At 39.2% G+C, this 24,222-nt stretch overlaps 1 protein-coding gene across 1 annotated transcript in view; it reads left to right on the top strand.

The window, feature by feature from the left end:
- Positions 1 to 222: 222 nt before the first annotated feature.
- PLA2G4A (phospholipase A2 group IVA) overlaps positions 223 to 24,222 on the top strand; it is a 166,758-nt gene continuing 142,758 nt past the window's right edge. The window contains exon 1 of the mRNA XM_043569009.1: positions 223 to 544. The gene's annotated coding sequence lies outside the window, so the exon portion shown is untranslated. The remainder of the gene's footprint in view (positions 545 to 24,222) is intronic.

Here is a 24,222-nt window from a genome sequence, read left to right as displayed (position 1 = left end):
TAAATCCAAGTTAGTTAACACATAGTGCAATAATTAAAGTGGTCTTCTATTGTTCTTCAGAATGTATCCATTTTATATTTTGGGTTTGTTATAAACTTTGCCCTTTTAAAGAATGCAAAAATGCTCTAGGTTATTCATCTTTTCAATTTTGTTACTTGTTGGGGTGGGGGGGAGAGGAAGCTGTAACTACTTAAGGACAAGACGTGCTTCCAGACACATACACACAGAGACACACAGTAGCATCCACGTGGTTTCGGATCAGCTCACATACTATTTAAGCATGTTTTGGGACTTCAGACTCCGGTTCTGAGAAGCTAACATTTACATTTAAGATATCCGCTTCTTCGAGAACATTGCTTTCCCTCGCTTCGTCTTTCATTCCACCTTAAAACAGAGGCTAAGACTGAAGGAAACCAGCCCACAGTTTAGCCCCTCCTACCAAGGATTGGACTTGAAGTTCTCTGTCGTCCCGGCTGAAAAAGGATCCTGACAGAAAGCTAGAGGCATAAAGGAGCCTGAAGAATCTCATGTAACTCTGGGAACAGTAAGCAATATATTTACTCTTGCCCCGCTCACTTCTCTCCCCCACGCTCCTTAGCTTTTAAGTTCGTATCTGAGTTGGAAGGGAGAAAGGACGGAGGGAAAACCTGTGGTTCGCTGCTTTACAAAGTCTGCCTCTCCTCTGCCTTTTGGAAAGGAGACTCAGATCAGGGCACTTAATTTCTTCGTAACAAATGCCATGCTTCCCGGGGTCTAAAGGCGTGGGCGAATGGAACGACAAGGGGTTTCCCTTACTTAGAGCCCCCAAAGAAAGCGACCGTTCGACAGGGCAGTGAGGTGGCTCTTGTTAGAGCTCCACGTGATGCCTCCCTGAGGTTACCGATCCCGGACTAGAGCGGTGTGGTTTTTGACAGCCACTAATACTCCTTAGCGATGGAGTCCGTGGGCTCTGTTAACGTTTTAATTAAAAAAAAAAAAAAAAAAGTCGTTTCGATTACTTATGCAAAGCGTTCCTGGGTTTTTCATACGCTGCAGTGTCAGGAGAAAAGAAAGACAGTGTTGAAAAAGGAATTGTAAAACCTCTGGTATTCTGATTTGCCCTTCCCTAAGTTAATTGACGAGCCTGGAGAACAGAGCTAGATCCTGAAAAAGTTTTGAGCAAATAACAAAGTTAAGTTTGAGTGTGGATACTATTTTGGTAACTTTGTTTTAGAAAAAGTTAAAAAAGGCATTTGGCTTTGAAATAAGAGTGGCTTAACCTATGTAAGTCTCCTAGAATTTACAATCATTGGAGAGTTAAAAATAATGATTTTCATCTCAAAAAGTAGAACAAGAAACGGTGGTCACACTGGTTGATGATGTAAGCATTTATTCCGCCAAGGCACATGGAGAGTATGTACTAGGGGCATCTCATTTGGATGGGTGTCAGTTCTTGGTTAGGATGTTTGCATATACAACCCTTTGAGTTCAAGGAGGATTTGTGTTTTATTTCTGTTTCAGAAATTTGGAATTGAAGCTGAAGAGATATTTGCAGGGAATCGTAGTGAAACAAACCCTGTTAAGAATTTTAAAATTTTATTCCTGGAGGTCCCTAGACCCTGCCAACCAAGTTTGATGTTGGGATAAGAAGCAAGTATTTGCTTCTTTCACTGAGCAAAGGAAGAGTTAAATTTTAAATTAAGCAATAATTGTGAAATGCACAGAGAAGTGTGCATTCTGCATTTGCTCAAAGCAGCTTTGCAGACTTCCTGAAAGGGAAGCACATTTTATGGAACAAGAAACTGAGAAACTTATTTAATAATTTTCCTTTTCCTACTTAAACATAAATGCAAAACACCCCAATTGTGACTTACAGTCCTTTTAACATTGTAAGTCACTTTTGAAGTATTTTGCATTTGTATTTTAATAGGAAAAGGAAAATTATTAAATAGATTTCCTAGTACCTGATAAAAAGTTCATTCCGTAGAGATAATTTGGCCTGTGTTCTTAACCCAGCAGTGTCTTTCCTGGTGTCACTACTTAGAAAGCAAAATCATAAAGCCATGTCATTTGTATATTAAAACACAAGTTCTAGGAATAAAAAAGAGGAAGACAGAGTTAGCTGTGGTTCCTTTTCCTCTCATAAGCCTTGTAATTACCTTCGGTGTTTCCCCCTCCTCTTGCTTGCAGACTTTATAGCTCTAATTTTTCTCAACTTTGCTTTTTTTTTTTTTTTTAAATCACAGACCCTTTTACAAATCTTGTGAAATCTATAGACCATTCCCCAGAATAATGCACGTACGCTCTTCCAAAATGTACACATTTGGAAACACCATTAGGAAGATCACAAACCCGCCGAAACAATTCATGTCACATGCACATGTAGTACTTGTTAGAACTTTGGAGTTTTCTACTAATATCAAATAATTAGCAAATCATTTCACTGATAAGAAGAATTGTTAACAGTGAATATGGCAGTGCCCATACTGTCACTCATTCATTAGTGTTCTGGGACTCTAAGCAGTGGAAAAAACTACCAAGTGACCTGGATTCTATACTGAACCCCAGTAATAATTAACTGTGTAATATTAAGCTTGCTATTTTTCTGTAACATCTGATATTTTTAATTGTTGATGCAGTACATAAAACAAGTAGGAAAATAAGATACAAGTTATATTTTATTGGATTATGGGATGTCTGTATTTGCTGTTTTTATTCCAAAATTCCTAACAATATTTCCCTGCATGATTGTTTTATAATATTCTTGTTTATTACAAAGATAATTCATACTCACTGCTTAAATTTCATTAAATATAGAAAATTGCAAAGGAGGAAAGGAAAAAATGACCTATAATCCACTCAAGGGCTATTTTTAAAATTTTTTTTCAATGTTTATTTCTAAGAGAGAGAGAGAAAGAGAGAGAGAGAGACACAGTATGAGCAGAGGAGGGACGGAGAGAGGGGGAGACAGAATCTGAAGTAGGCTCCAGGCTCTGAACTGTCAGCCCAGAGCCCTTTGTGGGGCTGGAACTCACGAACAGTAAGATCATGACCCGAGCCCAAGTCAGACATTCAACCACCTGAGCCACCCAGGTGCCCCTCCTCAAGGGCTATTTTTAAAATGTCATTCATTCATTCATTCATTCATTCATTCATTCATTCAACAAATATTTATTAACTATTAGGCATCAGTACAGAGACAAAGAGACAGGAATTCATTTATATACATCTGTCTATACTTCTAGACATTTTTCTATACATACACTCACAGGTACATTTTACAAAATTGTGATTACATTTGTTAAAAGGTAAGCTGAAGCATATCAAAAATTTTTAAAGTTTATTTGAGCAACAGTTAAGTGGAATGGGACAGTGCAAAACAAAAGTGGACAGAAGCACTTCCCCAGCAGGCTCTCCAAAAAGAGACTTCTATCAAGAAGGAGTGGAATCATTGTAACAAAATTATTGATTGGCTATAGTTTAAAGCCTAGTTGGCTGTTTGTGATTGGTTTCAATATGTAGGGTTAGTTTTTAGACCGTTTTGGACTTTGGTTTGCTTATGTAGACCACTCATTAGTGTCACCTTATCTAATGGCCTCCTTATTTCATTAGTTTAACACACTACTCTTGCTATTTTATAATGTGCTTACCCCTCAGGCATGATATTGTCTGTTAAAACATGATTTTTTTATCCTTGTGTATAAGTTTGTGTTCATTCTTATCTGAAGCAAATATTATTGAGTCCCTACTGCGTGCCAGGTACTGGACAAGTAATGGCTATCTACCCATGAATAAGAGTGCTTCTCACCAGCATGTAATTTTTGGACTGTGGAAATGTTATATTGGCTGATCACTGATTTTTGGATATTCAGGTGGATTTGTTTTCTACTATTACAAATAACGTTTCAGCAAAGACCCTTATGTAAATGTTTGTGCACAACTTTGGATAGATTGTACTTCCTTTGGATAGATTCTTAAGAGTGTACGCCCAGGTTTTAACAAAAGTTCACTACTTACAAGTTGTAAGATCATAAGCCAGTTGCTTTATCAAAGCACTCTTTTCTCCACTGTAAAATAGGAGTAATAATAATAATTGAGTGTTTGAAGGATTCTCAAAAATGCTCAACAGAATTTCACGGAAGTTTAGCAATTATTGTTGCCATTTTGCTCTTGAGAAAAATTGTATCAATTTAGAAGCAGTATGCGAGAGTAGAACTTCCCTATGCTAACGCTAACACCATGTTATCAGTCACATGGGACAAACAACAATAAATCCAAAAATTTAGTTGTTATATGAAAAATGGTATCTTGTTCAAATGTATATTTTTTTCAGAAATAAGGTTGGGCAATTTTATACTGGCCACTCATGTGTCTTTGTTTATGAATTGCCTCTTTCAATGTGATTTTTAAATCCTTTTTCAGTTTTCATTTTGAATATGGTAAATATCAATAGAAATAAGTCACATAATCATGGGGCGCCTGGGTGGCTCAATTGGTTGAGTGTCCGACTTCGGCTCAGGTCATGATCTCATGGTCCGTGAGTTCGAGCCCCACGTCGGGCTCTGTGCTGACCGCTCAGAGCCTGGAGCCTGCTTCAGATTCTGTGTCTCCCTCTCTCCCTGCCCCTCCCCCCTCATGCTAGGTCTCTCTCTCTCTCTCTCTCTCCCTCTCTCTCTCTCTCTGTCAAAAAGAAATAAACATTAAAAAAATTTTTTAAAAAAGAAATAACTCACATAACCAAAGGCCTTATTAAAGGTCCTCAATAGGTTGATGGGGGGTGGGAGGGAGGGGAGGGTGGGTGATGGGTATTGAGGAGGGCACCTTTTGGGATGAGCACTGGGTGTTGTATGGAAACCAATTTGACAATAAACTTCATATATTGAAAAAAAAAAGGTCCTCAATAATTTTGAAGTGTTGGGGGGGTTTCTTAATATCAAAGGCTAAACATTAAACTGGAAATACAAATTCTATAACTATTGCTTTTCTCAATTTTGGAAAATTGTTCTTATTGTCACCTGAAATCTGTTCTTTAAAAATGGGTGAAATGCATAGAAAAATGAAAGAAAGCCATTTTTATTCTCATAGACTGTCATAGTCTACAAAACCAGAGAAATTGAGGAGGGTTCAGGGAAGTGGGCCAAAACCCTTGTAGAATGTCCCACAGCTCCAGGAACATCTCGACTTGTTTCATGTAGAGAAGATGAAGACTAAGGGTTACACGATTCTTTATAAAGGTTTTGTAGGAAAAATAGCATCCATATTTGTCGAGAACCAACTTATTTATTTATAATTTTTTTGAATGCTTACAAAAGCAGAGACAGAGTGTGAGGGAGGGACGGAGAGAGAAGAAGACACAGAATCCGAGGCAGGCTCCAGGGTCTGACCTGTCAGCACAGAGCCTGACGCCGGACTCAAATCCATGAACCCCACAAACCGTGACATCATGACCCGAGCCGAAGTCGGCCGCTTAACCGACTGAGCCACTCTGGGAACCAACTTAGAGAAAATGAATTTATTAGCATCTCTTCATCTACTCATTGACGCTTAGGGCGGGGACAGTTGGGGGGACCCAACGGTTCGTTGGTTCTGGAGTCCTTTCCAAAGAGGACAGTAACCAGAGCAGACACTGTTCTGATCTTCTGATACTTGCACCTGCCTGAGAAAAAAAGAGATGCACCAAAATTTTGCTGCTCTTGCTGTGTGAATCTCAGTGTTTTTGATCCTTTCTGATTCTTAGTCTACCTTTACAACCTTGTTTGGAAGTATGGTTTATCTCCACTTTGTACAAATATCATTTTTAATTTGTTGAAACAGCAGGGTAATCCATTTTGTAGACTTTTTACATGTATTTGGTTCAATATTATGAAAGTATTGAGAAAAGAAATTTAAAGCAATTATGTAAGAATTTACAGAAAAGCAGTTTGAGGAAAAGGGCCTACGGATGCATGCAGCTGTGAGGACATGCTGTATAGGCACCTGCATCTGTAATTAAGATGTCTTTTTTTATGACTTAATTTTATTTATTTAGAGAGAGAGGGTGTATAAGCAGGGGAGGGGCAGAGGGAGAGAGAGAGAGAGAGAGAGAGAGAGAGAGAGAGAGAGAGAGAGAGAGAGAATCCCAAGTAGGCGCCACAGTGCAGAGCCAATGTGGGGCTTGAACTCACAAACTGCGAGGTCATGACCTGACCTGAAGCCTGAGTTGGACACTTAATCGGCTGAGCCACCCAGGTGCCCCTGTAATTAAGATTTCTTAATGTCCATCAGTCCCTTGTTATATATACCGTAAACCTCAAACAGGTATTGTATTCCTTTCCATTCAACTGTCATGAAGAAGAGGCAGATGAATTAAAAATTGATGGAGGTCACAAATTTAGATCTTAAAAAGGTAACACCAGAGTTATCAGTAGTTCATGGCACAGTCTTCTAAATCACTGCTTTCAATATGTAATGGGAATTCATGTTCAGATAAGAACTTCAAAGTATTGTTAGACCCTTGATCCTTAGCAGAAGATGGTACTAACATATTTTAGGAAGATGCCACATAGCAAAAATTCTCATTTAAAGAGATTTCTTGGTTAGTTAACAATTTAACTGCCGATTATTAAGATGTCTTTATTATTAATATTATTATTAATTTTATATTTTATTTTATTAATTATTAATTTTATATTAATAATATAATTATTAATATTATTATTATTAAGATATTATAGTCTACCACTTGGTACTTATTTTTTGAGGTGGTGTTCACCAAGGATTTATATTTTAAATACATGAAAGCTCATAATATTTATATGGGATTTTTTTCTTACCCTTACCACTAACGATGTCTCTGCTATCAATGAAAAGTAATAAAAGAATCAACTTTGTGAGACTCCTTCAGTGTTTGCAGAAATTCTTCCTGTTGAAATTATTTACTTACTTATTTTTAAAGCTTACTTATTTTGAGAGGGAGTGAGGGAGAGTAGGGGGGAGGGGCAGAGAGGGAAAGATTGAATCTGAAGCAGGCTCTGTGCTATCAGTGAGGAGACCAGTGCGGGCTCAGTCTCACAAACGATGAGATCGTGACCTGAGCCGAAATCAAGAGTCAGATGCTTACCTGACTGAGCCACCCAGGTGCCCCTAAATTATGTTTTAGATTGACAGATTGGTTTGGTTGATTAATACCTCGTGAACAATTGTCAGAATGAAAAGAACACACTTGTATAAATCATAATTTTCCATGAGGAAAATACTGTTTTATTAATATAGTATATAGCACTCCTAGAAAAATGGTAGGAAAAATATATCTTTTTAATACTTAGAAAAAGAACAGATATTAAAGGAAACAATTTAGAAAATCTGCGCTCTCTCTGTCACTTAAGAATTTTACTTGCTGAGGGGTGCATAGGTGGTTCAGTCGGTTAAGCCTCTGACTCTTGGTTTCAGCTCAGGTTACGATCTTACAGTTTATGAGTTCGAGCCTCGCGCGGGGCTCTGTGCTGACAGCTCAGAGCCCGGAGCCTGCTTTGGCTTCTGTGTCTCCTCTGTCTGCTCCTCCCCTGCTCATGCTCTATCTCTCAGCAATAAATAAACTTAAAAAAAAAATTTTTTTTACTTGTTGGGTTAAAAAGAAAAATCCAGAGCTAATATTACCAGGAATTGGTGATCACTGAGCTGTATGCATTTACTCCTTCACCAATTCAGGAAGTTTTAATTCAGACTGACTACGTGCTAGGCACTGTGATCCCTGTAGGGGAGACCTGGGTGAATAAAGCAGGTGTGATTAATTCCCTCTTGGAAGAGAGAGTCAATAATTAAGCAAACAATAAACAGATGATAAAGGAAGCAACCTGATTCCAACAGTTGAGAATAATCTGGAGAGGGGCAGGACAGAAAAGTTTCCCTGAGGTGAAACGTAAGCATAAAGTGAGGCTGTGAGGGATGAGAAGCCAAGAGAGAGGAGAGAGCGTAGGAGGTGAATGGAGAGAGAAGGGTGTGGCTTGCGCTGGGGGCTCCAGGCAAAGCACTGGTACCTGAGCCTGCGAGAAAGCAAGCAAGAAGCTGGATGGAAAACCAGAGATTGGGGTAATGTCGTGGGTGCAAAGGAAGCAAAGTGGTTCCAGGGAAACAGAGGGTAGAAAAGTGACTTCACTTGAAAACTTGGTGGTCATTAGTGATCTTGATTAAGAGCAGTTTCAGTGGAGTGATGGGGACAGAAAGTGTGCGTGAGGTTGCCCGTGGATGGGGGGTGAGGACTCTGGGAGCATGGATACCCTGTGAACAACTGGCCCTCTGGAGAAATCTGTTGGTAAATGCAGCAGAAACGTGGAAACATGGAGGGAGGAGGAATATGAAGCAGAGGGACTTCTATGGGCTTGCTCATCAGGTCATCAGGAGAAAGTCATTTTGTTTGTTCAGAAAAGAGAGGTATGACTATCATGTACTTACAGAAGAGAGAGGGCTTTTGTGTCCCAAGAGCCACTTGCGGGGTCAGGTCTCTTAACAGGAGGAGGAATTCTGCTTCCTTGGTGAAGGCAAACAGGACTCAAGTGCAAGTACAGGGAGTTTGCTGATTTGGTGGTGGGAAGATAAGACACTTCCCTGAATGGTGTTGTTTTCTCAGGAAGGGAGATGAGGTCACCAGCTAAGAGAGGGGGGTGGGGAGAGGCAAGGTGGAGAAGAAAGACATTTTCTAGAATGGGGATGCAAATTCACAGGAAAAACTTAGAAAGATAGTGTAGTGTCCAGGGCCTCTGTGAATGTTGAGAGTGTGAACCGAAAATAAAACCAGTCTGCCAGGTTATGTGGTTTTTCTCTAGCTAAATGCTAGGAGCAAACCCAGAGAAGCTAGAATGGCTGAATTCTTCTAGAGTGGGAGTTTTGAAAGCAAGCAAGCAAGAAAATCTGGAAATCCTTAAGATGAACAGGCAGTACCCTGAGCCAAAACACAAAATGAAAACAAAACACCTAAAACAATGCATAGAAATTCATGAGCTTATAGAATACAGATCTTTTTATCTAAGGTAATTATTAACTAGCAGGGAGTAATTACAAGTTGGCTTGATTTCCAGCATTTTGTAGGAAGGGATTGAATTTGTTGCTTTCACTCTTGTTGGATTCTTACCTTTCCAGTTGCCTGGACTGGATATCACTTTGGCAAATCTCAATGCCTTTACCTGCTCCAGGAGCCATCATACTGGGCTTTTTACTCTTCTTGTCTTAGTTGCTAGAACTGTCATTGTCATTTTAAATTCTGATTGCCTAACAGTTGCTGTGCCGGCCTTTATTGGGTGCCTAGGTAAGTTCTTATGTCTGCCTTATATCATGCCCTTCGGCTTTCCTCAGCTTTTGCTTACTTCTCCAGGCTCCTGGAAGCCATCAGTGCTCCCTCAAGATAGTTTAGTGCTTTATAGAATTTGAACCATTACAGCTCTATGGCTGGCCAAAACATGTGGTAGTAATAATCGACCATCAGAAAAAGTTTTTCTTTTAGAGCCTTGCTATCAGGATGTTCTTTCATCAACCTGAAATACATCCTTGATTTTGCAACTAAAAGTCATTTCCTTTTCTTTTTTAATCCTTAGAACTTCGGAGAACAGCTGGTTACCATAATCGACATGTTTTTTTCAGGAATGAAAATATTATTGAAATATTGACTCTTACATTTCTTCAAAGTTTAGAAGAAAATCTTGTTGTTTTTTCAAAATTCATTTTATATATATATATATATACATATATATATACATATATATATATATATATATATTTGTAAATCCTTATAACATTAAAGTTCTTTAGTTTTACACTAAGGATGGCTGGGCACTTTTCTGAATGAGAGCAATGAGTCTGTGTGGGTCAAGCCTGGCAACATGCAGAGGAGGGGAAGCTCTTTGTGGTCAAATGCACTTACGTTTGCATCTGGCTCGGACCTTTTCCAGATGCACTGCTTGCCACTCGAGGTTCTTCTCTGGCCTCCTTTCCTCCTACCTCAATGAGACACGCCATGAATTGGAAAGTCATTCTGTACTTTATTCCTGGGTTCTGGCCATATTTGTTAGGCTGTGGTTTAGATGTAGTTATCTAACTTCTTCCTGTCCAAAAATGAAGGGGACATCTGCAAACTGAAGGGGAGAGTGTAGCACTGTTTTTGTTAATTTCATATTTTTTGCAAGCTCACTGGGAGGGAGGGACGTTTATGTCACCAGCAGAGAAGCTCAGTAGAAATATTCTTACAGACTCTACCAATGTCCTTGGTGCTGTTCTCTAGCTTGTTGCTCAAAGGTTGAGAAAATGTAAATTTCCTATTTTGAAGCAAATGATGGTGTTTCTCATTTATTCCAGCCTGTGTTTTTTTACATGCAATGTCTAAATATTCACATTGGGTTTACACATTCATTATGGTGCTAGCAGAGGTAGGTAGCACAAAAAAGAACTGGGTTTTTTTGTTTTGTTTTGTTTTTTGTTTTTATCATTTTACCCTTTATGGTGCTGTGAGCTCTTCTGTCCTCAAAAATTTTACATTGAACTTTAGAACTTTAGTTCCACAGAAGTAGAGGGGGAAAACATACCGCAAGTCTCTGAAGCGTATGTAAGTATCATATAAGGGGTCTACTAGACTGCATAGACTCCATGTATTTTGATAAAATCAGTTTTCTTTGTAATCCAATGTTTTTATTTCATGAACTTTATAATGTCATACTCGACTCAGGGGTTAGCTTTGCCAGATGGCCAGAGTGAGTGGTCCGTGGTACAAAAAAGATCAAGAACTCCTGAGGGTATTGCCTTCAAATGCACATTTACACAGCTCTTCATCCTTCAAAAGACTGGGTTTCCGGTTTATTTTAAAAAGCGAATTGCCAGTCACAGTATCTAGAAGCAAATTTCTAAAGCTCCTTACAACCTGAGAAAAGAACAGTGGATTTGAATTCCTATTTCATGTAATACAATCCAGGACAAGTAGAATGCTCGTTTCCAGCTTAGTGGTTTCACTTCCTGGTAGTGCCTCGGATGGGTGGGTGTATGGCTCCTCTTATCTTCCACAGTCCTGCTATATTTATTTGTCAACCTTTTCCACTTCCAGTTCACAGTCAACACCCATATTTTAACTACCTCACTAGCTGCCTGAAATAGTTACTGTGTTAGTTGACGAGTGAAACAAACCCAAAATGTTGATAATTTCATTCAGTAATAAAATGGTTCTCATGAAACATTTAAGCCAACATGACGATTTTCCTGGGGGTTTTCCCTAGACTGTTTACTTCAGAAAAAAGATACGGCTTTCCCCTCCTGTGGCAATCTTGAGTACGTCATGAAAAAAGGGCAGCAATTAAGGGGGAGTGGAACCCTCAACAAAACACAAATACTCTCTAGGGGAGCATTTTTTGCAAACCTCCTGGTCTGGAGAGAGAAAGCTGTGGAAGTAAACATGCTTCTCAAAACATTCTCTTTTTGCTAGCGTTTTGTGTCATGTCATTAGGTATATTTAAAAAGTGGTAACACCAAGGGCATTATTGTATCTGTTTCTTTTAAGTAAAAGAACGTTATTCTACGTTTTCTGAAAATGAACCTAATACAGTTAACACTTGTCAATGTGGTATTATTCCATACTCGCCTATGTGGCAAGAGGAATTTTTTTTTTAAATAGTCCATCTCATATTTGCAAGTTAACATCTTATAACTATAATTCAAATTCGGAAAAGTGTAAAAGATGAAAATGACTCTTTTAAAACTTTATTTGACCAACCATAGAAATTCAGTTTTTCATTTCTCTCAAATTCATATCTTGAATCTATTCTGCACCATCAAATAATAACTTGGCAACTTCAGATTTTGGTCAGGCTAAAATATATATATTTATATCCTTTTTATTTTGGATGCATCTCCTTTTTAGCCTGAGTATGTGAAGGGCAGGGGAGAGGAGGGAATGTAGTAGGGTATAAAGAAAGAGTAGCTGGTTGAGAGTGAAAGACTTTGTTCAGCTGTTTCTCCTACTGGATGAACTTGGCTAGTGTCAAGAGGAAAGATTTCTTTCTACCCTTCAAGATTCTTCTGGCTGGTCTACGAATTAAATTGTCATGAGACAGATTAACAAGAGAAAAAAACCCCAAAGTTTAATTATGTGTGCAAAGAAACAAGTTCTAAAGAAATGACCAGGGTAGGTAGGCAGTTTGTATACTTTTTAGACAGAGACAATAAATCTGTGAGAAATAGACAGGACAAAGAAAACTTATGTTTAGGCACTTTAATTGATAAGGAATCCTAAACTAATTTGGGTTGGGGTACTAAATTAGTAAAAGTAACAAAGATTTTTCAAATAGCCTTTTCAGCTCGGAATTCCCTATCTTTGGTGATGGGGATGTCTCTCTTTACCTTCTGGTCCAGTGAGGGTACCTTTCACATGGGAGATTTATTTCCTGCTTTCTGTAGACAAAGGTGGGGGTGGGAGGGTGGGATGTGGCAGTCAGAGTGTTCTTTTTGCATTGGCTATTTCTTAAGTAACTTTTATTTTAAAGTAATCAACATGCATGGGGCTCCAGGGTGGCTCAGTTGGTTAAGCATTTGACTTCGGCTTGGGTCATGATCTTGCAGTTTGTGAGTTCCAGCCCCGCGTTGGGCTCTGCTCTAACAATTCAGAGCCTGGAGCCTGCTTCAGATTCTGTCTGTCTGTCTGTCTGTCTGTCTCCCTCTCTCTCTGCCCCTCCCCCACTTGCACTCTGTCACTCTCACAAAAATAAACATTAAAAAAAATGAGAAAAACAAAAAAAACCCTTAAAAATAAATAAATAAATAAACAAAATATTCAATACGCCAAAGTGGCACATTTTGGAGCAGTCTGCCCTTGGTGTCTCCACTAGGTTTGTTTATACCTTTAGGCCTCAGCTCGTATATTTGCGCAAAGAAGTTCTGCCTGGGTGGTAGTTGTGCATATTTCTTCCAATTTTAAAATTTTGTGAACTGAACATACACTGAGAATGTGGCTTGGTTTTTGCCATCTAGAGATGAAACAATGGAAAATAACAGCAAACCAGAGAGTCAAGGAAAGAAAAGCTGAGAACTGGCTCAGGGGTGACGCAACATTCTTACTTTGTTTGTAATGCAGCATGTGAAACTGGGCAGGCCAGTTTCCTCAGCCCTTGCAATAGGTTCGTCTGGATTAGACTTCCCAATTGTGAAGTGGTGGGATGAACTGTTACGTATTGTGTTTCAGTTATAGAGTGTGTGTGTGTACATGCATGCATCCGGTGCACGCATGCATGCTCTTTTTAAATAACCGGGTGAGGGAGGCGTGCCCATTTAAAAGATGCTGTGGCCTCTCCTCTTTATCACATCCACAGTTCTCCTTTAGATGCATTTCCTAACACATCTGGACCTCTCTGGCTGGCTGCGCCCCTTTCTCCTCAAACACCGTATTTCTCCATTAGCGACCATATGCTTCTTATTTAATGGCTATGTTTACATTATTGGTGTGTTTTAGACTAAATTGTGCCCACCCTCCATTCATATGATGAAGCTCTAAGCTCAGGATCTCAGAATGTGTCCTTAGAAGAAGAAGAAATTTGGACACACATAGAGACACCAGGGGCATGTGGGCATAGAGGAAAGACCATGTGAGGACACAGGGAGAAGGTGGCCATTTGTAAGCCAATATGAGAGGCCTCAGAAAAAAAAAACAATCCTGCTGACAGGTCGATCTTAGACTCCCAGCCTCTAGAACTGTGAGAAAATAAGCTTCTATTTGGTTAAGCCACCTAGTTTGTGGCATTTTATTACCATAGTCCTAGCAAACTAATACAAAGTGCTCTTCCCATCATGCCATCTCTCTGCTAAGATTCTTTCACATGCAGTTGTTTATTGTATGATGTCTTGGAATTAAGGCCTGTCCTTTAGGGTCTTTGATGGAGTGGCAGAATGGTATAGAAAGTAAGAATTTGATGTGAGGCAGAGGGTCAGGATTCTAGGGCCCTATGACCTGGGGAAAGTTTCTTAGTCTTCCAGAAAGACAGAATTCTCTTGTAGAGTGTGGTTTGGGAGACTGCCTCAATTTGAGTTGCCAATTAGACAAATCAGTTAACTTTTCTTAAGGTTTTTGTTTTGTTTTGTTTAATCTCTAAAATGGCGATAATAATTCCTCTCTTGTTATGAAGACGAAATGAAGTGGTGTATATAAATCACTTAGCTCCGTACTTGGCACCTAGGAAATGTTTAATGAATGTGAACTTTTCAAATTAAGTAAGCAAATTAAAAAAATAATAAAAAGAAAATAAAGTAAGCGTTGTTAAAATGTCTTCCAGTTTTGTCGTTCTAGGGTCTGTAAATAGGCTTTGTTTCCCCTTGATTATTTCTCAACACAAGACCTCATCTGTGGTTTTCCCCAGCACTCCATACAAATTCCCACATTTGTTCATTCATCTTTTCAGTTAGTAGTAATTGAGGGATCATTTGGGGCTCATGCAGGGGAAGGAGCTAGAACTTCCCTCATGCTGCTCACAGTGAGGGGAGACATACGCTATATATAATGGTAATGTGGTATGTAACAGTGTGGTGAGAGATCTCAAAAAGAAATGCAAGGGTCCTAACCTTGTAGGATAAGGAGATAGTGAAGATGGTCAATAAAGAGATAGTTTACTTCAGAGAGTAAGTTTACACAGAACCCTGAGGGGCAGGCAGAGACTATCGTGTAGAGAACGTGTGAGGGCAGTGGCACAGCACCAGCTGAAACTGAGACAGGACAGAGCATCTCTAATGTGGCTGTGGCTCACTGTTCATGTCCTTTTCCTAGAGAAAGTGTTCCCATCTCCCATTTCTCTACATCTAAGCTTGTTCAGGATTTGAATAGCAGCTTCTTCACCTTTTCTATCAAGCCTTTTCTATTTGAAACTGCCCATTTCTTCTCTGAAACTCTAGTAGGAATTCCATATATACTGGTTTGGTTACATAACGAACTTTCAATAATAGAAGTTTGAGAGATACAGAAGCAGCGCCAGAGACCTAGGAATAAAAACAGAGCAGAAAAAATCAGTTCAAAAGGAATAGCGTGGACATTAGCCACCGGGACCGGGTGTCTCTCTGTGGGAAATGGGAGGCAAATTCAATACCGTTGGGTTCCTGACTTAGGAAACAGACCGAGGGAATCAATCTGCACCTTTGTATCTGGTGGCATGCTTTTCGATTTCTTTGGGAACAGGAAAATTCTCTTAACAGGTTTTCTGTGGTACACTGAGAATATGGCTTGAGAGACATTTCTATCTAATAAAAAGCCATTCGTTTACTTATCTTAATTCCTGCTGTTTCTTTATTTTTCTATGCCTGTTGATGATAGCGAACTCTTTGCTTGGCCCAGGTTTTAAAAAAGCTCCAGCAAAATAATCTAAGAATTTCAAACTTTAGTCATGCCGTTGTAACAAGGATGGTGATGGTGGGAAAGATGGTGATGGTGGGAACCATGTCACCTTGCCCTTTTTGCTTTTGGAACCCCTTTCTATATCCAGCATAATGGAGAAAGCTTTGAGTTTGGAAGCAGACAAGTTAGTGGCCCAATATATTTTTTTTAAATTTTAGCAGATCAAAAGCAGGAGTACAATCTCTAACTAAAACTCATTGTTGAGTATGAAAAAGTACACAGTCTTTGTAAGAGGTGCTTAACAAATTTGCCTACTTGAATTAATTCGAAATTTCCATGGGGCGCCTGGGTGGCTCAGTCGGTTGAGCATCCGACTTTGGCTCAGGTCACGATCTCACTGTCTGTGAGTTCGAGCCCCACGTCGGGCTCTGTGCTGACTGCTCAGAGCCTGGAGCCTGTTTCAGATTCTGTGTCTCCCTCTCTCTCTGACCCTCCCCTGTTCATGCTCTGTCTCTCTCTGTCTCAAAAATAAATAAACATTAAAAAAAAAAAAAAAAGAAATGTTCAAAGAGCCAAAGAAGTCTCAGGAAATTGAAGCAATTTGGCGGAGGCGGGTGGGGGGAAGCGCCAATTTCATAAACAACAATTGCAAATGATCATTTTTGTATATTTGTGACCTGCTGGGCACTGTGCTTGATGACTGACATGTGTTCTCTCATTTCATCATCCCACTGCCTCTGTGAGGTGTGGGGGCCACTTCCCCCATTTCACAGGTTTGGGAATGGAAGATCAGGATCGTACGGTCAGAGAAAAGAGGAGACAAGCTTGAACTTAGATCAGTCTGGTTCCAGCAGGGAAGCCTGCCTCTAGTTCCGTGCTGAGTCCCTTAGTACCTCCTCTGTTCTGTCACACAATGAAATGGAAGGAAAGAGAAAAAGATCCTTCGCCTATCCACCTTTCCTCAAGAGGCCACAAACCTAGTAATGGCCCCTTCCCTTCCTGTTGTCCTATCACACTGTGCAGGAAAGAAAATGGACTAGTCTGTGTTTCTGGTTCTTGTTCACTTTTCCCAGAGAAGCCCGTCTTGCCCTGACAGTACGACTAAAAGCGTTTTGGACAGACCACACACTACTAAGCATTCATGGAAAGCCAAAAGTTGCATTGCACAGGCAAGTATGTTAAAGAGCATATCCAAATTTCCCTCTCATTAGTGTTCAGGAAGTTTCTAATGACAGGGCAGCCAAAAACAAAACAAAACAAAAAAACCATGTATACTCACCGACACTGATTATTCAGCTTAGTTATAAAAGACAAAACACCAAACCTCCCAAACTGCTGGTTCATGAGCATTCATGATAATCGTTGTGCAACCTGCTTGCAGTAAGATTTCCAGGACTGAGCCAGATGTGGGGGAAAAAACATTTTCCCAGTGTTTAATGTGGTGAGCTGGACAGAATGCCTTAATTTCACAAAAACTTAAAATATCTACTACTATGAATGGGGAATAAAAGGATGAAAGGGTGCCTATTTGTAACAGAAATTGAAAATGCTGTCACCGTCTGACAACAATGACCAGTAATTTTATCCTGAAGAAAGTAAACCTTAGTCAGTTTTCCCATACGACACTTTTGTTACTTCTTTAGAACTTTGGAATGAAAATTGCACATATAAACTAGATCTATCAACGTGTATTGGGCTCTTTAAATAACTTTTTAAGTTTGAAATAATTTAAGAAATGACAAAAAAAAAATCACAGAGCTCTCATATACACTTTACCCAGATTTCCCCAGTATGACATTTTACATAACCATCGAACATGATCAAAATCAGGAAAATGACATTAGCATAAAGCTATTAACTAAACTACAGATCTTATTTGGATTTCGTTCTTCTTTTGTATGTAATAGATTTTATCCAGTCTGACAGCCTCTGCCTCCTTCACTTGAAGGATAATTTTGTTGGGTATAGTATACATTGTTAAGAGTTTTGTTCTTGGAGAATTTTGAATATGTCCTCCTCCTGCTTTCAAGCCTCTGTTCTGATGAGAGGTCATGTTTTCATCTTATTTTGGTTACCTCGTACATGATGAACCTTTTTTCTCTTGTGAATTCCAAAATTTTGTCTTGGATTTTCAGTAGATTGACAATGACGTGTCATAGTCACATAAGTGTTCATTTCTCTGTCCTTATCCCACTTAAAATTGGTTGAGCTTTTTGACATGGTTTTAATAAAATGTGGGAAATTTTCAGCCATTATTTCTTCGAATATTTTTTCTTTCCTTTTTTTTCTCTCTTGTCCACTGAGATTCCATTTACATGTATGCCTGTATACTTGTTGTCCCCCCGAGTCTCTAAGGTTTTGTTCATTTTTCTCCATTCTTTTTATTTTTCTTTCTGTTCTTCAGATTGCATAGTTTCTATTCATGCATATATATATATATATATATATATATATATATATATATTTAAGTTTATTTATTTAGAGAGCGTGAGCAGGGGAGGGGCAGAGAGAGAACAGGAGAGAGAGAGAATCCCAACCAGGCTCTGTGCTGGCCTGATGTGGGGCTCGATCCCACAAGCCATGAGATCAAGACTTGAGCTGACACTCAAGTCAGCATCAAGTCAAGTCAGCTCAGGTCAAGTGTCAGTCAGACGCTTACCTGACTGAGCCACCCAGGCATCCTATTCATGCATCTTTAAATCCATTGATTTTTCTGAAAGCTCAAATCTGCTATTTATCCTTTTCAGTGAATTTTTCATTTCAGCTATGTGTTAACTCCAGAATTCCCATTTGGCTATTTTTTTGAATGTCTGTATCTCTTTATTGCCATGTTACCGTGTCATACTTTCGTTTATTCTTTCTGATTTCCTTTAGTTCGGTGAACATGTGTATAACAGATGCTGTAAAATATTTGTTGGTTAAGTTCATAATCTGAAGTTCCTCAGAGACAGTTATTATTGATTGCTTCTCTTTCCTGTGTCTGGCTCACATTTTCCTGGCTTTGTCTGTTCGTTTCTTTTGTTTTTATTGTTGAAAACTGAACATTTTAGATTATATATTGCAGGAACTTTAAATTCTCATCTTTCCTCTGGGAAGGTTACTGCTGCTGTTTGTTTTAGTGACTTCTTGAGCTGGTTCAGTGGAGTCTTCCCCTACAGTGTTCAGACTCTGATACTCTGATGTGTCAGCTCAGTTTTTATTTTTATTCTTGTTTTTGTTTTTAAGCCTGGTTTCCTAACTGTTGCCCCTGGGTCAGCATAGTTTAACTGTCAGGCAGTGATAGCTAAAGTTTTGCTTAGACATCTTGAACAAGTAAGTCTACCTTTTGCTGTTTAATCTGCATGTGGCCCGGGGAATACTTTCAAATACAGGGAAGTTACAAGTTCTCCCTGGTTTTTACTTTCTGGATTTGCAAGCCCTCCCTTTTAGTGAGTATTTGGCTAAGGCCTCTCAGCTTTCTTCTTAGGAGGTACAGCCTTGCATATATACACAGCCTTCCAGACCAGGAGTAAGTGGGTCAGAGCAAGGTGCTCTTTGCTGATCTCCTCCTCTCGATCTTGCTATTAAATTTCTGAACGGTCTGCTCTTTTGTTGGTCACCCCAACCAGTAAACTTCCCACATTGTTTGCTACTGTATCTTTATTGTTTTTTACAATTCACCTGGACATGGGATTTTCTATACTTTGTTCCAAATACCAGTTATCTCCTCTCTTCTTCAAACAGAGAGGCAACAGAGCTATAAATCCTCAGGGCTGTCCTATCTTCCCAACTAGAACTTCTATGCTGTGGAACTGGAGGACGGTAGGAACAGCTTCTTGCTATAAAATGTCATAGACCTCCAGGACTCTTATTGAGATTTAATAGATACACAACATTACCTTCATTTCAGGAAGGTTGTAACATAGTGATTCAACTTCTCTATATGTTATACTGTGCTCACCACAAGTGTAGCCACCATCTGTCACCATATTATGCTATTATAATACTATTGGCTAGAGATTTAGTAGAGTTTTAAAAATAAGTGCCTTTCATGTGTTCTGTGTCCTTTGGTTAGTTTCCAGAGTTGGTTTTTTATGATAACTCTGACCACTTTTATCAGTGCTTTCTGGAACGAGAATTTCCCAAGTTCCTCATTCTGCCATTTTGGCAGTTGGCACACCTCCATATTGAACTTTGAAGTGGAATCTTTGGTCAAGACTTTAAGACCTAAGACCTAAGATATAAAATACTAAAATAGGTTGTGCTACAGCCTGCTCTTTTACATTTTGAGAAAATCAGGTGAGCAAGAGCAGTGTTTAACTCTAAAACACCATACATACTTCACCGGTATGAAAGCTTAGAATAGTAGAGATGTGGGGAGGACTTTGAGATCAGAGTTTTGTGTTGTTGTTTGTTTTGGAGAGAATTGCTTGGAGTAGAATCCTTCTTCCTTTGGTGAGAGATCTGGAAGGAATATATCTCCTAACCCCCAGTCAACAGGAGGGACTTTTGGGGCACCTGAGTGGCTCAGTCAATTAAGTGTCCGACTTCGGCTCAGGCCATGATATCAAGGTACAAGCGTTCGAGCCCCGCCTCAGTCTCTGTGCTGATAGCTCGGAACCTGGAGCCTCTTCAGGGTCTCCCTCTCTTTCTGTCCCTCCCCTGCTCATGCTCTGTCTCTCTCTCAAAAATAAATACATATTAAAAAATAAAAAAACAATAAAAAAGAGAGGGGACTTTAAAGAGACTACTTGGGAAGTTTATCAGAGAGTCTAATATGGTCTCCTACATAGGCTGGTGTCTCGTCAGGCTTGAAAAACATAGAGGGACACAGGTAGCAGAATGGAGAGTTTCTTTGGGAAGGAATTGCATTCTCAGTCTGTTGAAGAAAAGAAAGGAAATAGTTATAAGTATTCTCTGTGGGCTAAAGAACCATGGGAAAGGAGTTTAAGTCCTATACAAGGGGGTTGCCTGCTAGAATGAAAGAACCTCAGAAGACCTGTGGATGTAAACCACAGGGTGCATGGGGGCTTCGAAGAAAGTGCAAGCCTTCAGCTAGAATAGAGATGTATTGCTACATGCCAGGGAATACAAGGAAGAGATCTCAAAAGTTGACTATCTCAGAAGAATTCACCAAGGCATCTATTTACGAAAAGAAAGAATCAGCTTTAATATGTACCAGGCCCAGAGATCACAAAGCCTGCTTAGGATAGTAGAGTGAAGTAAGAACTTTTTTTTTGCTTTTGTATCTTTGCCAGCCTTCTCCAGCCACGAGGGGTTAAAAACCAGAGTTCACGAGTTAGAACGATTAGACTCTAGACAGGGAGGGAGAGAAGTCTATGACCTTGCCTTTCCTTATAGGCTCTAGTTTGGGGAGGAGAAAAACTTCAATTCTAAATCAAGCCTAATTTGATTGAATACATGGTCCTAAAATTTTCATTTCTAAATTATATATGTTTTAACAGAAACATTCTGAGGCTGACTGAGGTTTCACCAAGGTAGGAGAAGACTAGCCCTGAATGGATTTAAAAAGCAAAGGAATGTTGCTCTAGGATTAAATGCCATGAGTTTTGCTTGTTTAATATCTGTTTACCTCTTAATTTCTAACCTAATAAACGTGGATAGTTAGCTATCATAAGCATATTTTCTGCCTTTAGCTTTAACATTGGGAGTGCCTCTGTCCAGGTCTTGCCGCAGGATACAGTAGTAACAGTGGTGGCGAATAGTTAGGTGATGAGCGCAGTGATTATGAATGGAGTTGCTAGGAATGACAAGAGGAAATAAAGTTGCTGACACCAAACTTTGGGTGCCAACACACATTTCCTCTAAACATTTTGAGTACTACTCTCATCTGTTCTGAAATATCAGTTCTGCTTTTTTGTAAAAAAAAAAATCAAGATTGATATTTAACATCCCTTGACATTAAAAATAGGAATGAAAGAGAAGGATATCAAAAGAGGGTGCAGGTACTATTTCTGTGAATCTCCTTCATATATAAAACTGACAGTGTGTATTATTCATCCATCCATCCAATAAATATTTATCCTGAACCTACTATATTTTCGGCACTGGTCTAGGCATTAGAGATAACTCTATGAACAAGATAAATGCAGTCCCTGACTTTATGCACCCCTTAGTTTTCTCAGGAAAGTTGAGCGAAAGTCCTGAAGGAGAAGTACAGATGCAGATGGAGTCAGTAATAGCAGACCAGACATACCCTGAAGGTCATAGAAGGCTTCTCTATGGAGAAGTGACAGTTAAGCTGAGTCCTGAAGAACGGGTGACTTGGCCTCCCCTCTGTTTCCAACCTCACCATTAACCAGTTACTCATCTCTCAGTTCCTCAAACTGGAATGCTATATTCTAAGCCCACTGCCTCCCCTCCCTCCAAAGCTAGCTGTCTTCCAGAGATCAGACTTCAGATTATTTTCTAGTTCTGCTTTTTGCTCATTTCCATCATTTTATACACCTCTAATTCTCATCGCTTCATTTATTTCTTGGATTATTTGTTTTCTGACTGCCTCTAGAAATGAGAAAAGGGAATGTAATATATCTAGCTCATTCACTTTCACCTCTCCAGACCCTGGAATAGTGCTTGACACATAGGACTTATGCCTTAAATATTTGTCGAATAAATGGGTGGAGGGAAGTGGTAGGTTACAGCCCTGAGTGGACAAGAGTATGACACCATTGAAGAAAGGAAAGCAAACAGTATGGCTATAGCATAGAAAGAAAAAGGGAGGGTTGTGGGATAAGACAGAGGAATTTGATAGAAATCATCTTGAAGTCATTGGACCATTAATTTCAAACTTCCATTAGTGGGTCATGAAATCAATTCAGTGGGCTGCTACCAGATTTAAGCACATGACATAGAATTAAAATTAGGATATACTGGTCTTTGTAAAACTGTCAAATTTGCTTCCATAGTTTGTTTATATGTGTGTGTACATACATGTGGGTATTGTGACATAAAAAGGTTTTCCTACTATGGTTTGCCATAAATAGGTATGAAAGACACACAATAGGTATGAAATTGAAAGATTTCTTTTTTTTTTTTAATTTTTAATGTTTATTTTTGAGAGAGACAGAGCATGAGCAGGGGTGGGGCAAGAGAGAGAGGGAGATGCAGAATTTGAAACAGCTCCAGACTCTGAGCTGTGAGCACAGAGCCCGACTTGGGACTCAAACCCACAACCGTGAGATCACAACCTGAGCCAACGTCAGACGTTCAACCCATTGAGCCACCCAGATGCCCCACGAAATTGAACAGTTTGAAACTTTAGAATGAAAGAATAGGAAATCACTGAAACTAATTTTAAAGTTTATTTATTTATTTTGAGAGAGAGAGGGAGAGAGATATCGAGTGGGGAGGGGCGGGGTGGGGGGGACAGAGGATCTAAAGCAGGCTCTGTGCTGATAGTAGAGAGCCCAATGCAGGTCTCAAACCCACAAACCGTGAGATCATGACCTGAGGCAAAGTCGGAAGCCCAACCAGGAGCCACCTAGGCACCCCTAAGAATATTTTTATAGAAGAATAAGTTTCAAGATTACTTTCCAACTCTAGATGTTATTCATAGAGAGTGTTGATGCTTTTAGCAACCTGTGAGTATGAAGTACCCGGCTAGGCTGCAGTTATTGCCACCACTAGGTTACCTTATGTTAATTAAAGGCAGAAGCTATGCTTTATTCACCATTGCATTCCCAGTGCCTAGCACAGACCAGGTAGATGATCTCTTGTGTGAAGCTACTGTTTGTGAATTGAAAAGCTGTGGAGCAGCAGATGCTCTTCTGCTATGTTACTGTAATTAGTATTTTTTTACCATGAAAATTTTGGTGAGAATGACTACCATGGTCCTGTTAATATTTCAAGGTTCCACTATGGATAATACCAAGTAAAAAGTGTATAGGGCTACGGTTTCATAATACACAAATGGTCTGGCTCGCCATTTGCTTCCTAGTGCTTTGCATAGTACAAAGTGTATTATAGGCATATTGTAGGTATTTGTTGAATGATGAACCCATCAACATGTTGATTTTCCAACAAAAATTACAGGAAACAGTACATCTTTCAAAGTAAATGTATAGTTATTAGTCTATGTAATCTTGATCTTAAAAAGGAAACTTACAACACAAAAGCAGTAAAAATGAATATTTCTGTAAAAAGTCAAGAAACTCAAAAAAGGTGATAAAATATAATATATACCTAAAACATGGGGAGGAGAGAAGAAAAGAATGAGTTCAAACTGGAACAACCATCAACTTAATTTAGACTGCTGTATGAAGAAGAGGATATATACAAAACTAACAGTAACCAAAAATCAAAAACTACTAAACATGCGATGAATAAAGAGAAAGTTAACTCCAGATATATCACTAAAGAAAATCAACAAAACATAAAGGACAGAAAGATAAGAAGGAATCCAAAAAAATCTTCGGAAACAATCACAAAACAAATAATAAAATGGCAATACATATTTATCAACAATTACTTTTAATGTAAATAGACTAAACATACTAATCCAAAGACATGAGGTGACAGAATGGGTAAAAAAAACAACACCTATCTATATGCTGCCTACAAGAGATCCATTTTAGACCTAAAGACACCTGCAGATGGAAAGTGAGGGGATGGAGAAACACCTATCGTGCAAATGGATGTCAAAAGAGAGCTGGAATGGCAATACTTACATCAGACAAAAAAGACTTCAAACTTTTTTTTTAATGTTTATTTTTGAGAGAGACAGAGTGTAAGCAAGAGAGGGGCAGAGAGGGAGACACAGAATATGAAGCAGGCTATGGGCTCTGAGCTGTCAGCACAGAGCCAGACACAGGGCTCGAACTCATGGACCATAAGGTCATGACCCGAGCTGACATCAGACACCTAACTGAGCCGCCCAGGCGCCCCAACGAAATAGACTCTAAAACAGAGACTGTAACAAGAGA

This window comes from Prionailurus bengalensis, chromosome E4 (assembly GCF_016509475.1).
Source record: "Prionailurus bengalensis isolate Pbe53 chromosome E4, Fcat_Pben_1.1_paternal_pri, whole genome shotgun sequence".
NCBI lineage: Eukaryota > Metazoa > Chordata > Mammalia > Carnivora > Felidae > Prionailurus > Prionailurus bengalensis.
The sequence above is the reverse complement of the archived record's forward strand: the minus strand, read 5'-3'. Positions and strand labels throughout refer to the sequence as shown.